The 14,690-nt window shown below is 43.5% G+C and overlaps 1 protein-coding gene across 2 annotated transcripts in view; it reads right to left on the bottom strand.

The window, feature by feature from the left end:
- Window positions 1–14,690, bottom strand: part of ZFHX3 (zinc finger homeobox 3) — a 380,864-nt gene that overhangs the window by 299,247 nt on the left and 66,927 nt on the right. For both annotated transcript variants that reach the window (XM_033069696.2, XM_033069700.2), the window contains exon 2: window positions 8,276–8,376. The gene's annotated coding sequence lies outside the window, so the exon portion shown is untranslated. The remainder of the gene's footprint in view (window positions 1–8,275; window positions 8,377–14,690) is intronic.

Below are 14,690 nucleotides of genomic sequence, written 5' to 3'. Positions count from 1 at the left end.
AAATGTTAGTGATGGAATTCCCAGGTAAAACAGCCCCTCCTTACTCGGGAGCACAGGCACAGACTTCACAGCCTGAGAGCTCAGAAGAATCCCAAAGTACACAGCCATGGGGATAAGGTTTCTCTTATCAGGAACAGAACAATTAAATCAGTACTTTTATTTTTAAATAAATCCTTTACATTTTCCAGTACCAATTTTACAATAAACACCTATGTATCATTTGCACAGAGAGATTCTGTGCATTTACCAGGAAGCCCAACTGCTGTTAGCAACAGTCCTAGAAATTTGCTCTTTTTTGTTTTGAGGCTCTCCACCTGCACTAACCCTGTTCACCAGCTGCATTTCCCTGTTCTCTGCTTTCTCTTTGAAAGACCCAAGAAATTGAAGACTGCTGGCACCTAGGAAGAGTCAGCCCTTTTAATATCGTCTTCCACAGAAGCATGAACAAAGAAACCCATGCAATAATCTCTGCACCAAACCCACATTTCTACTCTAGCTGTTCCAGTTACACAGGAAAAAAACCTTAAAAATATCCAGCCTTGAAATTCCAGGCGTTCAGTGACAGGGATCACACGATCTCTAGAGATGCTGTTTTAGCAGACAAGGACACATGCTGCAAAAAACACACATCTTTTATTTATTTACATTATACACAGATCAGACTCCTGCTCTTTTCCTATTTTCACAATTTCAAATTCTTTATTTTTTCAAATGAAGGCACAACTTTGGATTATCAAGTATTAAAATGTACATTAATGATAAAAGGTGTCCTTAAAAATTATTTGGGTTTATCACTAAAATGGATCTGGACCCATCATTACTTATACAATATGATTGTTCTATTATCTGCAGATTTGCACATCTCTTTCATACCTTTATGATTTATGGGCTGATTCTCAGGTGATTCCAACTAGCCCACAACAGATGTAAGCTATGTTTCTTTTTTTTTTCTATGAGTTTTCTATGTCTTCTGGGAATTTTAGAAACAAAGAATTATTTTCAAAATCAAAACTAAGAATTTAAAGTTTACTAAGAAAAAGAAAGCAATCTCAATTGGAGAATGATGAAATAAAGAAAAGGTCATCAGGTAAAATTCTGAGACAATCAAAATCAATGGCAAAACTTGTATTTGCTCCACTGAGGTGACAGAATCACCTCAGAATTCCCTCCCCCCGTGTCCCTGGCAGAGTCCAAAGGCAGGACAGGCACTCAAAGCCTTCACTGAGATCTGCTCACATTTACCCCTGACAGTTCTAGTGATTTTTCATTCTTTAATTTAAATATTTCCATTTTTTTCTACCCATATCAACCAAATAAATTACTTCTCCCTCAGGACTCTGTACCAGCCTAGTGGGAAAGTTCAGCTTTTTCTGTCTGCATCAGTCCTTAAATTGATTTTTTATATTTTCATGAAGAAGCTCCCTCCCTGATTTAATTTCTGGGTGAGGGTTTGGCTCTCACAGGAAAGGAGAGCCTGGTGCACCCAGTAAGTGTCTGTGTCATCCTCACAGAGAAATTTTGGACAAGGAACAGAAAATCTTTCTGATGTACCATGAATCTGCAAAAGCAGATCACAAAGGAAATTCTTTTGAACCTGTAAATTCCCAGGTACCACAAAAGAACAATGTGCATTTTCTCAGCTTATCTGTGGGCAAAATGAAAGCTCTTTATGAAACAAAAAATTCTCCAGATGATTCTTGCACACTGGTTTGCAGCACAGAAAATACTGGAATATTCACATCCTTGATACTGGGCTCTGACAGATCCTCAAGAGACTTCACCAGGTTTTCCAGCAATGATAAATAAATGTGATTTTTCATATGCCTCTCTATGTACATGTACCGAGAGCACACCCACCCACAGGAGCTCTCCCCCTGTAGAAAAGCAGCACTGCTTCAAAAAAAAAAAAGGAAAAAAAAGAGAAAAAAAGGGGAAAAAAGCTGTTTTTTCTTTCTGACAAACGGGCATGAAATAAGAGGCCGACATGTGCCTGTGCAGGTCACTGCAGCCAGGCTGCTGCGTGTCACAATTCCAACTGCTCCATCCATCAATGGCAGCCCCAAAATTAACGTAGCTTGGAAACTCTGCAGCAAGACAGTAACAGCCCAATTGAAAGGCTGACCTTCGGAGAACCACGGGCTAAGATGGAAAAATTATTTCATGCCCTGTACCAAAGCCAACACCACAGTTCAGAGGGATTTGCAGTTAATTTTTTTAGTTATAAAATCAGGTTTGCTGGTGAACAGCAGTGAAACTGCAATGCCAGATAAGGAAACTGTTATAAAGGCTTTTAATTTGGGAGGCATTATCAATTACATCCACAGAGATACACGTTCGTGGCATTCAGGAGTTTAATTTCTCTGAATTACTGATTAATATATTTTTTAAAGCATAACCTATGCAGTGTTATAAACAACACTATTTCCTTAGTGATTGATTGGTTAAAAACTATAGTTGATTAGCCTGAAAAATTTGATTGAAACAGGCTGCAATTTTTGCCAAATACACACTTTCAGGTCCAATTAAACCAACGAGACAATCTGCTTTAAAATAAACCCCCAAAATAGCAGTATTGAGTTATTTTCCACAGGAGTCAATCACAGGAGTTATTTAATAAGCAGAGACAAACAGGTCAGACCCAGAGCAGAGCTGCCTTCACCCTCCCAGCTCTACCCCAGACCATGGCAGTGATTAATCCTCTGTTCAATCACCTGCTAACACCCTGTTAATTGCTCCATAAGCTAATTGAACTGGAAGCTTAATAACACACAAATAGCAGAAATACCATATAGCTTAAAACTTCAAGTAGTTCAATAAAATTGAACCAATTAAAAAGAAAATTCAAATAATCCAATAAAATTGCCAGATCACATTTTAAATGTGCATCCCAAACTTTAGAAAGTAATTTATTTTTCCCAGGCCTTTCTCTGGAGATCATTGAAATCGCTTACTGAGTGTTTTCCTCCCTTACAGAGTTTTTCTAATGTTACAAAATATTTTCCTTCTTATACAGGGAGGTAGTTCTGCAACAGTACCAAAGACACCAAGAAATCTGGAAGATGTAACGAAATAATAGCACAGAACAGAGAGCCTCAGTGTCTGAGTTTGTCAAGACAGTAACATGTATATTTTGTTTCACACAAAAATAGAAACAACTATTGTCCTGATTAGATTTAAATACATTTAATGGCAAACAAAGCCCCTAAAGTAATCACAGAGCTAATTTCTTTCATCATGGTACAATGATACAGAGAGAAAAACTCCAGGATTTTGAGAGACAACAAGCACAGAGATTTTAGTTTTGATGAGACAACAAGTTTGGTTGACAGTGTTGGGAAAGATAAAACTAAAACTGCTCCCTTACTTCTTTAGTGTAATAAAAGATTTAATTAACCCATTTGCACAGTAATCTACCAATCCTTCATGGGCAGAAACTGCCCAGAGCTTTGTCCAGAGCAGCTGTGGCTGCCCCTGGATCCCGGGAATGTCCCAGGCCAGGCTGGACAGGGCTGGAGCAGGGCTGGGATGGGGGAAGGATGGGAAAGGTGTCCCTGCTTTCTCTCTAACTTACTGCAACTCTCAGGCATTCAATCACCAACGTGGTACCAATGTCCTGTCTCTAAAAGTGAGTCAGTTCTAGAGCAGCAAATGGAAATGATCCATGGCAGGTAACTGTAAGAAAATTCTTTTGTAAAATCCTATACAAACTAACCTAAATTTGTATTCATGTTCAGTGACAATTACAACTACATACACTAATGCTAACAGCACTGTCACTAGAAATGGGGCTCCACATTATTGTTCTTTTAATTGGGAACTTGGAAATGGGGTGGGGAGAATGAGGGAGGCTGGTTTCTCACTGCTGGACTGCACTGCTGGGCTGCACATCTGGACTGCACTGCTGCACTGCACTGCTGCACTGCACTGCTGGGCACAGGGCCCCTGGTATCACTGCAAACCCAAATGATGCACACTGAAACACTGCAGTGTTTGATTTTTTTCTTGACAGAGAGCAGGGCTCCACTGAAAGCTCATTTAATAAAAATAATGCAATGCAAATGAACCTGAATCAGAAAAATTAGATTGATGGAAGTAGCTCGGTCGCTGTAATTACACAAGGTGTATTATTTCTTAAATTCTCTTTGCATTAAACATATACCATACATTTATCAAACATAATTAGCAGTTTAGGTGACAAGGATTTGATTTTTCTCCTGCAACAAAAAATCCTTCTGCATGGGTATATACATCTGAGCGTAATGTGAGCATTTTCCCACTGTCATTGTTTGCTCCTCAAAGAAAAATTCCATAAAAGCAAAGAATCAGAGGGGAAATACTGTGTGGGACTTACAAAGCAGAGGACAAGGAAAATGGCCAGGTCAGCCTTCTGTGGATTTCATGAGTATAAACCAAAATTAAATCAGTCCCAGCTTTTAAGGCTGTTAGTCAAATAAATCGTATTTGAAATCAAAATAATTGATGATATCCCAGATTTCCCTTATAATCTACCTTTAGTTTTTTCAATCATAGAAATAAATTGATGAAAAAACAGCTAGAGAAACAGAAAATACAAAAGAAAGTCGACGCAGTTGAATTTCCAACACAACTAAGATAATCAAGTTTTTCCTTCTCTCAGTGTTTCTTGGGGTTTTTGGACTGATGAGGGGCTTTGTTTATGTTTTGGGTAGTCTGGGGTATTTTTAAAACAGTTTCACAGAAAATAACTATCAAAATAATGGCAGAAAGCACTTTCTTTTGTTTCTATTCAAATCCCCATGGACTATGTGGGGACCTCAAGTCAAAAACCTTCACTTTAGAACAATAAATAAATAAACCCGCTAAACCCTTCCCAAGGCTGGTCAACTGTAGCATAAGTAATGCAAGAGGCTGAGAGATGCCAGATAAATTTGATTACTATAAAAGATGGGAATATGTTTCTTTCCTCAGAGAATTCACAAAAAGGGGTCAAAAACAAAGCAGCACTGAAAGCCAACAACTTCATTTCGCCAGCAACTCAAGGCGAAAATACAATACAATTGCACAGGAAGGTTTTATCACATCGGCGCAGACACCTCCTAATCTTCTATTTCTGAAAAAGGAAAATAGCAAAGATAGAGTCCAGGCAAAATGGGGCTCTTCTTTCTTTTCTGGAAAAGGCACTCTGGTTAGTATATCAATTTAGCTAAGAGTTCAAGAACTGTTTTCTTCTTTCACCTCCTACCAGTGTCATAGAGGATCTAACACAGCTAGGAAAAAAAACCAAATCTTACACTTCATGTTATTCTTCTAATTTGTCAGATTACCAAATCATTTATCTCAAATGCATTCAGGAGCATCATCAGGAGAAATGACCCACTGACTGGGATACCTGGAGCACAGACTGGGACACCCAGAGCACAGACTGGGACACCCAGAGCATGGACTGGGACACCCAGAGCACGGACTGGGACACCCAGAGCACGGACTGGGACACCCAGAGCACAGACTGGGACACCCAGAGCATGGACTGGGACACCCAGAGCACGGACTAGGACACCCAGAGCATGGACTGGGACACCCAGAGCACGGACTGGGACACCTGGAACACAGACTGGGACACCTGGAACACAGACTGGGACACCCAGAGCACAGACTGGGACACCCAGAGCACAGACTGGGACACCCAGAGCATGGACTGGGACACCCAGAGCACAGACTGGGACACCCAGAGCACGGACTGGGACACCCAGGGTACAGACTGGGACACCTGGAGCACGGACTGGGACACCCAGGGCACAGACTGGGACACCCACAGCATGGACTGGGACACCCAGAGCACAGACTGGGACACCCAGAGCACGGACTGGGACACCCAGGGCACTGACTGGGACACCCAGAGCACGGACTGGGACACCCAGAGCACGGACTGGGACACCCAGAGCACGGACTGGGACACCTGAAGCACGGACTGGGACACCCAGAGCACGGACTGGGACACCTGGAACACAGACTGGGACACCCAGAGCACAGACTGGGACACCCAGAGCACAGACTGGGACACCTGAAGCACGGACTGGGACACCCAGAGCACAGACTGGGACACCTGAAGCATGGACTGGGGCTCTGCTTTGGGACACCTGGAGCCAGGAGGGCCTGAGGAGCTGGGCTGGTGGGAGAGCACAAGCAGCACGAGGGAGTGCAGGGTTTGTTCATCCCAGCCCAGCCTCTGCACTTCTGCTCTGACAGGACAGCTCACCAGCAGGGAAACTCCAGTGCATGGAGCAGTCAGGCAATTCAGAAACCCCAGATATTGAATGAAGGAAACAATACTGAGCAACTAAGAAAAGGGCAATACAAACTATCATGACAACAAACAACCCAGCTGCTGGCTTTAAAAGCCATCTATATGCTGTTCTCTTATCTTTTCTCTTTCTAACCACTGAAAAGCTTGCTTGCATCAGCACAGCACAACAGAGGAGCTGGAAGGAAGTCTGTGCTTTTAGAAAGCAGAAACACAACGTGAATATGCCCAAAAAAAACCCCAAAAAAACCAAAGTAGGATTTTTAAAGTGTTCTCAATTTCTTCAGACACTCTGTTCTCCTTTCTAAAGAACCTGATGGCACAATATAAAAACTATTTCTCTTCCAGTATTGTTTTCAATAATAAAGCAAAAAATCCTGACCACCAGCAATTTAAAAACACAACAAAATTCTCTGATAAGAGACTTGGAGACTTAAACATGCAAAGACTGCACAGAAAGGGTGCTGAAAGGGCACTTCCAGAACATCCACAGAAGTCCAATGCAGAAGTGTGTGCAGTTACCTGTGCACACATCCCTGAAACTCTCCAGACCACATCTGCTCACTGCACAGGTGCAGCACTCTCACTGCCAGGAAATGCAGATTTTGAGTGGCCAGGGCAGGGCTCCTTTGGATCCCTGTGTGTGCTGGAACTGAAAGCAGCTCCTTTCTCCCTGCAGGAGCCACAGGATGAAATGCAGCCCAGTTTGGTGACTAACTGCAAAAGGAGAATGCTGTGTGTCCCCTGCTGCTCCCTCCCAGCCCTGCAGCCCTGCTCACCCTCACTCCACTCCAGCTCCTAAACCACTCTGCCTCTCAAACCAGCCCCTGGACTCCTGATCTTCAATCTCATCACTCAACTTTTAAAATTCTCACTTTAGGACAGTTCAAAGCATCCTCACAGCCCCTCACACCCACATGGCATTCTGGAAAGTAGTGCTGCTCAGGCTCAGAAACCCACACAAACCCAGAAAACTGCCTTAGGATATTTATTGATGCACCATCTTGAAAGATTTTTCTAATGAATTTTGTTGCTGTGAAAGACTTCTGCCTTTCAAAAGCAGAAGAGTTTTATAAAAAATTAAAAGTTGGTATTTCTGAAATATTATTAGAAAAACTTGAACAACCTGGTGTAGGGGAAGGCGTTCCAGGCCATGGCAGGGGGTGGAAGGAGCTGATTTCTGAGGTCCCTCCCAGCCCAAAGCACCCTGTGAGTCTCTGAAATAGCCTCTGCAGCAGCGATTTCACAGACATCAATGGCTCTGCTCGCCCTGTGCATCAGACAGGAATTTTTCATTTCATACATCATTTAAAACTTACTGCAGTGATTCCACAAATCTGTCTACAAGCACCTTCTTCTTCCCCAGCCCCCTCCAGGTTATTCTGGCCAAAAGTGAGCACACAAGTAGACTACCATAAGCAAAGCAACACTTAGCAGTAGGTAATGAAGAGAAAGATCTTGTACTCTCAAATGATATTGCATCTGTATTTGAACACATCAAAATAAAATTGCACTGATTACATCATCAGCAAACTCACCCCAAACATCCCATGGCAAGCAACCAGCACTAGCACACAGGCATTTCAGTATCTTTAAACACAGATCTGCATTTATATCACATTTTCAGAAACTCCTCTCCCAGGACAGTGTAAGAGTGGGGACCAAACCTTCTCTTCCCAAAACCACTTGTCAGACCTCCATATTCTGGAGCCATCCACACAGACCACTGACTGCTGCAGCTGCCCAGATAAATTATAAATATCACAATTACTGCTGCATTTATCTCTGGAATAGGCCTTCAACACTCAAATATAGAGGTAAGTTCTGAAAAAACAGAATTCCACAACTTACATGCAAAGACTTCAACTCACACATCTCCAGACTGAGAGCTGAAAATCAGAAAGCTTCACCCTAAAAGTCACTGAAACAAAGCTGAAACCTCAGAACTCACTGAAATAAAGCTGAAACCTCAGCATGAGCTGGAGGTCCACTCACCATTTCTGAAGGACTTCTGGACACATCTAACACAGGACACTCATTGCCTGGGCATTCATTCAGTAATTCCTCTTCTCATTCAGGATAAATCCAGAAAGGAGCTGGCACAAAGAAATGGAAAACACACATTTAGACAGGGTTGGATGTGAACAAACAGAATTTCTTCTTGTCCATATGACTAACAAAAAATCTTCCATAACATCCTTCTTTTCACGCAAAACCAAAACATTTCTGCAAGCACTGGGAAAAAAGTTTGATTTAAAGTAAATTAAAATACAAAGTACAATGATTACCTGACTATTCCCAATACTTCTAACATGCTGGAACACATGAGAGTTCCAAAGTGTGGTAAGTCACAGCACTCACATGTTCTTGAGTCAGGAGAATTTCTGTGTGTAGCACAGCATGGGAACACAAGGAATGTCATAAAATCTGAGCCCACTCCATGACAGCTTCTGGAAAGCTTCCCACATTTCTTGTCCCCAGCAAACCACCCACACGAGGGAAGACTCTACTACCCATGAATAAACACCAAGGGTTATCTAGCCCCATTTGAGCAGCAGCATGGGGCTGTGCAGGCTGTGCTCCCAGCCCAGAGCAGCAGGCAGGGCCTAGGCAGAGCCAGGCTCAGCCCAAAGCGGAGCTTTAGGGCTCCTGCAGCCCTGCCCTGGCTGTGGTCAGCAGAGGTGACAGCAGGGACAGCCAGGCAGCTCCTCTGGCGCAGCTCCCCAGGCTCCCCTGCAGCCAGGAGCCCAAGGCTCCCACCCATTACACATCACAAAGTACAGATCCATAGCTCTAAACTGTTCTGCTTCATCATGAACTCCTCAACTCTCCAATCAATACAGTATTGAGCAATAAACAACAGGCCAGAAATAGTCCTGAACACAAAAACCAAGGCCAGCCTTATTCACAACTGGGAATCGTGCAGCTCACACGTTTTCCAACCTAAGTTCAGGAAATAAAAATCTCATTAAAGCTTTAGCCAAAATTTCTAATTCATCAAAGGACCATGTTTTGAATACCAATGAATTTCATGAAAAAGAAGTGCTTTTTTTTTCTTGTCTGCATGTCTGTAAAATCTCTCTCAGGTTACAAAACCAAATCTGATGACACTGAAAAGTCTTTCAGGAACAAAGACAGACGAGTAAAACAACCACCAGATCTCTTTAATTCCATGCAAAAGTGTCAACAGCAAAATCACTGCATCTCTGCCATAGCAGAATATTAAATACTTCATTAATATCCATTTTCCCTTCTTCTCTTTTCAGAGGCTACTAAAATTGTTTCTGTTTGATTTTACATGAGTGAAGCTCCTCCCAAATGAAACAGGTACAAGGATCTTGAAAGAACACTCAAGTGCACATCACTCAAGCCCTTGGCAGGCCCTATCTGTGAGAAACAACAATAGCATCCCACTAATAACAATGACTTGCTTAACTATTCATTTTGGTAAATAATGGAACTGAAAATTATCTAGTGATGGATTTACACTTTTACAATGCATCTCGGGGATGAAAATGAATAGGGACAGAGAAATGATGTGTGCTGCAATGGCTGATGGCACAGCTCCACATCCTGCCTCGCCCCACAGAGAAACCCGGGCTGGAAATGTGGCTGGAGCTGCACTTCTGAGCATTTTACCTTTGGCCACTTCTACTGCCAGACATCCTACATATATTATTTGCTTTACAGAAGCATTTACAGATGCCAATTAAATCCCAAACACAGCTGTATCAGGCAGAAATAGTATGACAATTACAATGGGTGTCAGAGCCATTTTAACTCCAACCACAATAAATTGCCCATTCCTCAGATATTCCTTCTTTTATCAGTTACACAGAATTGAACATATTAGTGTTTATATTTGAGGGAACATTGTCAAAATGGCCTAGACAGCCTCTGTAGCCTTTTTTAATTTGAAAACCATGTGGACATTTCCAGGGGAGGTCCAGGCTGTGACACCAGCTCAGTGTCCATCACCTCCCTGGAGAAGCCCACGGAACCCTGAGACCAAACAGGACCAGCAGGTGAAAAATGAGAATATTTGGAGGCAGGAAGCTGACAAAGGCAACAACTTTTCTGGAAGCAATGGGAACCACTAAGTTTCTCTTTTAAAAGTTAAAGATTACTTAGTGTTTAAGTAACAAATGGCAAGTGTTTACCTGTGACTATTAGTTCTCTCCTAGGGAGTTTATTATAAACAGTATTTCAAACACAGGACTTTAAGAGACAATGTATAAATATTTTAAATGGTAAAATATAGGTGCTGGCTTTTTTTTGTACTATGTCCAGAAAATTTGCACAAACACATCAAATTCTCCACCTAGGGAATTTACTTTATTGTTAAGTTTGCATTTAAAACAAATGTACATGACCTATTTTGGGGCTAATATAACTAAAAGGAGCCTATTTGTTGTTTATTATTTATAAAAGATTCACTTCAGATTAGGCCTTTTGCAGATGTGTGTATCTGTGTGGCATCACAAAGCATCTCCAGATCTCCCCAGCACTAAAACACACGAGGAAATGACAAGTTAGGATGTATCCAGTACACAGAGTGTTTTATAAAAGCCAAGATTAAAAGCTGGTTTTTCCCTCCTCAGAAAGGCCACATGAAAGAGCTGCTACCCTGGTAATGCATTGACCTTCTGGGGCTGATAATGACAAGTTCAAGTTCCTGGAGTTGGGGAAGATGTGGAACTAAAGTAAGTGCACTCAAGCAACGAGTCCGTCTGCTCTGTCAGAGCCCCACTCACACACCAGCCCCATGCAAAGAAAGAGGAAAACAATTTAATTTTTTTTTTTTTAATATAACCCAGGAGTTTTTCTACACCATCAGCATGGCTCAAAACTGCTTTCTTAGAGGCTTCAATCTAAGGCACTGATGGTTTCTTTCCATTTTAATGGAAAACTTGAAATTATTTCATATAAAAGGTGTCAAATCTATGAAAATAGAGATGCAAAATTGCTGCTCATGTCTAAAATTTTGCATTTCCAGCTTTTTCTTGTAAGCAGAGAAAAAGTAAAACATGGTAAAATCATATCTATTCTCTAAGAGAGAAACCATCTCTTTTAAAACTTGTAGAAAACCAGAAATGCATTTTTACACAACAACTAAGAAAACCCAGAGTTGACCCAAAGCCTCTGTTCCTCGCAGCCGTGAGTTTTGTGCAGCTAAAGCTGCAGTGCCCACAGAGCTGCAGCACAGTGCCACAAGGCAGAGGAGCCTCTGCTACCACATCCCACTGCAGGGCAGCACATCCTGCATTTTCAAATATTTATATTTCAAATTACACACTGATATTACAACCCCTACATCTTTGTTTAAGTTAGAGAAGACAAAAAAATAAAGGCTAAAACAAATGCTACAGCTCCAGTTGGTGTAAATCAACACGTACATCATCAGGTTTTAATCATCAGCTCGTGCCAACTGGTTTACACTGAAAGATTCCTGCCAGGACAGGCTGTGAGCACAAAGGGAATAAAACCATTCCAAAATTCCCTTTTAAATTTTGCTCTGAAACAGTATTTCTAATTTCTTCCTCCTCGCCCCCAATCCAATCTCATCTCAGAAACATTAATTTATTTAGAAAGAGAAATTAATCACAGGCATCTCTAAAATCCTGGGTGATTCCAGTCCAGCCAATTTTCACAGATTTTTGCCTTTCCTTAGAAAACAGAGTGATATTAAATACAAAACCCCACACATTCAGAGAACACTAACATTTCTGAAACAAGATCTTGAGCTGAAGTTAAGAAATTGCTATAATTAAACTTGTCCAGGAAGACAGATTAAGGTCAAATATGTCTATTAATTTTGGGTATCCAGTCTAAGCCACCTTAGGCTTGCTTTTTCCCCTCTGAAGTGCAGCATTTCCCAGCATTTCCCACGTTCCTGGCTGGTTTCAGGGCAGTGATTTTCCAGCCCCTCGTGCCCGGGCGGAGGTGCAGGCACAGGGATGGGGCAGGGACCAGTCCTGGAGCTGGAAGGGGCCAGGATTCACCCGGGGCCCCTGGGGCAGCCCTAACCTAAACTGACCCCAGCCCTGACCCTGCTTCTCCTGCAGAACTCATCCTAGTCCTGCTTCTCCTGCAGAACTGATCCTAGTCCTGCTTCTCCTGCAGAACTCACCCTGACCCTGCTTCTCCTGCAGAACTCACCCTGACCCTGCTTCTCCCAATCCCGCAGGACTCGCCCCGTCCCGGTTTGTCCCGGCCCCGGTTTGTCCCAGCCCCGGTTTGTCCCGGTTTGTCCCGGTCCCCGTTTGTCTCAGTCCCAGTTTGTCTCAGTCCCTGTTTGTCCCAGCCCCGGTTTGTCCCAGTCCCGGTTTGTCCCAGTTTGTCCCAGTCCCGGTTTGTCCCAGCTCCGGTTTGTCCCGGTTTGTCCCGGCCCCAGTTTGTCCTAGTCCCGGTTTGTCCCAGCCCCGGTTTGTCCCAGTCCCGGTTTGTCCCGATCCCGGTTTGTCCCAGCCCCGGTTTGTCCCGGTCCCGGTTTGTCCCGGTTTGTCCCGGTTTGTCCCGGTCTCGGTTTGTCCCGGTTTGTCCCAGTCCCGGTTTGTCCCGGTCCCGAGCCGTGTCTCTCCCGTCCATGCGGGCAGTTGTGTCCTGTCCTTACCCCGGGCGTGCCCCAGGCTGGCACGGGCAGGGCTCTGGGGACATTCCTGTGCCCGTGTCCCCCCCCGGGCTCTGGGGACATTCCTGTGCCCGTGTCCCCCCGGTTCTGGGGACATTCCTGTGCCCGTGTCCCCCCGGGCTCTGGGGACATTCCTGTGCCCGTGTCCCCCCCCGGCTCTGGGGACAGCCCCGTGTCCCCCCCGGCTCTGGGGACATTCCTGTGCCCGTGTCCCCCCGGCTCTGGGGACATTCCTGTGCCCGTGTCCCCCCGGCTCTGGGGACATTCCTGTGCCCGTGTCCCCCCGGCTCTGGGGACATTCCTGTGCCCGTGTCCCCCCCCGGCTCTGGGGACATTCCTGTGCCCGTGTCCCCCCGCTGCCCCCCCGTCGCCGCACAGAGGATCGGTTCCGGTCCCGGTCCCGGCCCGGGGACAGCCCGGGACAAACCCAAACCCCAGAGCACAAACCAACGCTCCCATAACCAACACCCACCACCAGCAACGCGCACAGAACTGCAGGGAAAAATCATTTGCTGCAAACAGCAGAAAAACGTTTTCTTCTTTAGGGTGAAACATCCCTTTTTTCAAATATGCCTTAACCTTTTCTACTGCAGGTTAGCTTGGAAAATAGAGAAGAAAAGGCTAGTCTGAGTTTTATTTTTAATGCAACAAAAACGAAATACCCCTCTGAAAATCCTAGAGCCTGTGGCATAACTTCTTTATTTAGATAAATTCTAAAGTAGCTGTTTTTCACCTAGAAACTAAAGAACAATCTGTGTTATTAAGATTTTTTTTTCCCAATACATAGCATTGTTTGTTAGCATTCCTAAATATTCATTATGGGAGTACACAGCCTTTAAAAAAGCAGGTTGTTCTTTCATTAATTTGGATATTTGGGAGGATTCTGTGCACAAGTTAAACAAGCAGATCTCGGGATCATTCAGGCCAATGTTTCACACACACTCTCAGTCCTGGGGCAGCTCCTCCTGTCCCGGGCTGGATTCTGTCCCCGCTCGGGATCCTCCCTCCGCACAGGGAACCCCAGAGCATTTCCTGCTTCAGGACCCTTCCTTCTTTTGGAGACCCATATCTGGTATTTTCCAGTCACATCCTCCTTCCCATCTTTCTGTGACATGGAAAATGTCACACTTTGCCCAGACACAATTTCAGCGATTTCATTTCTACCAGAGGGTGCTTATAAGTGCATTTATTTCAATCAGATACTTATTCACATTCAAAGTTGCTGCAAAAAATTTAAGGACAGAAATCCAGGAGCTGATCCTGAAACCCACGCTCTGAACTTACCTGTCGACTTTCTAATTTTTATAAATAAAATGCAAGTAATTGCAGAGAAAAAACAAAGCCAAAAAAAGGACTTTTTTATAGCCTGAGCCAGCCGGTTCCGACTATTTGTATGAACAACTGCTGAGTTTGCACAAGAAAATAGTGTTTAAAAACAATGTCTGAACCTACACCCCTTTCTTAAAGTAATTTTTAATGCAAATTAGTCCTTCCTAACCTAAATGTGGTTTAAGCTAAGCCAGAGCTGTTGGCCACCGTGCAAACCAGTCCAGCAGAGTTTTACTGCCAGAGGAGATCGGGTCAGAGATGGCTCCTGGTGTCAGATCAGTCACTGACTGCCTCAATTACCTTTGGCAAACCATTTAACCTTTCTGTATTAATGGTTTCCTGCCACTAGAACAGTTCTTCATCATGGTCGGGAGGAGTTTAGCCCATTAATTAATAAAAATAACTATAAAAATACTAATTTTTTTAAATTCCACAGCTCTCTGCTCTGCA

Source organism: Catharus ustulatus, chromosome 11 (genome assembly GCF_009819885.2).
Source record: "Catharus ustulatus isolate bCatUst1 chromosome 11, bCatUst1.pri.v2, whole genome shotgun sequence".
Classification (NCBI taxonomy): Eukaryota; Metazoa; Chordata; class Aves; order Passeriformes; family Turdidae; genus Catharus; species Catharus ustulatus.
The sequence above is the reverse complement of the archived record's forward strand: the minus strand, read 5'-3'. Positions and strand labels throughout refer to the sequence as shown.